The sequence below is a fragment of the Alexandromys fortis genome, unplaced genomic scaffold, assembly GCF_014885135.2.
Source record: "Alexandromys fortis isolate MF-2015 unplaced genomic scaffold, M_Fortis_MF-2015_v1.1 scaffold_207, whole genome shotgun sequence".
NCBI classification, from domain to species: domain Eukaryota; kingdom Metazoa; phylum Chordata; class Mammalia; order Rodentia; family Cricetidae; genus Alexandromys; species Alexandromys fortis.
The window spans coordinates 2,685,543-2,687,065 of NW_026068106.1; the positions used below are offsets into that span (position 1 = coordinate 2,685,543).

Consider the following 1,523-nt stretch of genomic DNA (forward strand, 5'->3'; position numbering starts at 1 on the left):
TTTTCTGGTGTGCTGATATATATGCACAAAAAGCATCCATATACATAAAATACATTAGTAAGTAAATCCTTTTGAACAACTTAATAAATAAATGCTAGTGTTTTTACAAATACAGCTCTTTGACCTTGGAATTAGTATGGACAGTTCTTGGAACAACCTTTCCCAAAAATGAGTATTGTGAACTTCAGAAGTAGAGGATGTGTGTGCAGGTATGAATGGAACAACATGGGACCTGAGATCCAACCTAAGATCCTCTGGAAGAGAAGCAAGTGTCCTTATCATCAGACCCCTTGTGTATATTCACATGTTCATTTATATAGTTGTGTGTTTGTGTGTAAACCAAAAGACAACCTCAGCTAGTGAGCCTCTGGTGCCATGCACCCTGTGTATGAGTGTGTGTGTGTGTGTGTGTGTGTGTTTGTATGTGTGTGTATGCTCACTGGAAAAGGCATGTGCATGCAGAGGAGGTGTGCAAGTGTGCCACAGTGCTCATGAGAAGGTAAGAGGGCACCTTTAGTCACTCACTTTCCACATTGCTTAATCCATGGTCTCTTTGTTGTGTGCTTCTGTAAATTAGCTGACCCTCAAGTTTCTGAAGAGTTTCTTATCTCCACCTCCCCCTTTCTCACAATAGGAGCCCTGAAATTATAGGCACACCCTACTGTGCTCAGGTTTACATGAGTTTGAGTGGTTTGAACTCAGGTCCTCTGATTTCTTGCAAGGCAATTGCTTTACCTACAGAGTTATCTGCCAGTCTGGAAAAGGCTGAATTTACTTAAGGCAAGTGCACAAAGGAACCTCTACCTCATGAACCTCACTGAGACTCCCTAGAATCTTGTATGTGTGGAAAACTTTAAAGCATATGGATCATGTACAAATCCCATGACCTGTAACTTCAGCAAGGTTCCAACTCTCAAAAGATCCATAACTTCCCAAACAGAGCCGTCAGCTCGGAACCAAATGTTCAGACACAGGCATCTGGAGCGGCTTCATTGTCGACCACAAAAAGACATCATGGACTTACGTGAGCGCTGGGAAACCGAAGGCAGAGGTCTCAGAAGAGCATCTCCCACATGAGCCTGGGATCCACATCATCCTCCGCTCTTCTCAGTCGCCCATAACCTGAAACAGAGTAGGAACATCAGAGGTGCACTGAGTGGTCCATGGGGCAGTGGGATGTCAGGAGCAGTGGTGACCACCAGGTAGGTGCTTATAATCCCAGCACCTCAAAATAGTGCGCTGTTCCGTTTGTTACACTCTGCCCAGTTCCCGGGCTCTCCTTTCGCACTGCAACAGAAAACAAGCTGCAGCTTTCCCTTCTCCACTGTCCACACCTCCTGTGGATTAACAGCAGCAAGCGTCCCCCGCACCTGCCCCTTTAACACACAAGTCAAGCAGAGCAGTAAAACAGACAACACCCACCCACCAGACTCCGAAAATATATCGAGGAAAGAGAAACCAAGGAACAAAACACCCATGCAACCCAGACAAACTCAGAAATCAGCCCAAAACCTGATACCTAG

General features: G+C 45.4%; 1 pseudogene; it reads left to right on the forward strand.

Moving 5' to 3' along the window:
* Nucleotides 1-1,014: 1,014 nt before the first annotated feature.
* LOC126489676 (protein tyrosine phosphatase type IVA 2-like) overlaps nt 1,015-1,523 on the forward strand; it is a 6,404-nt pseudogene continuing 5,895 nt past the window's right edge.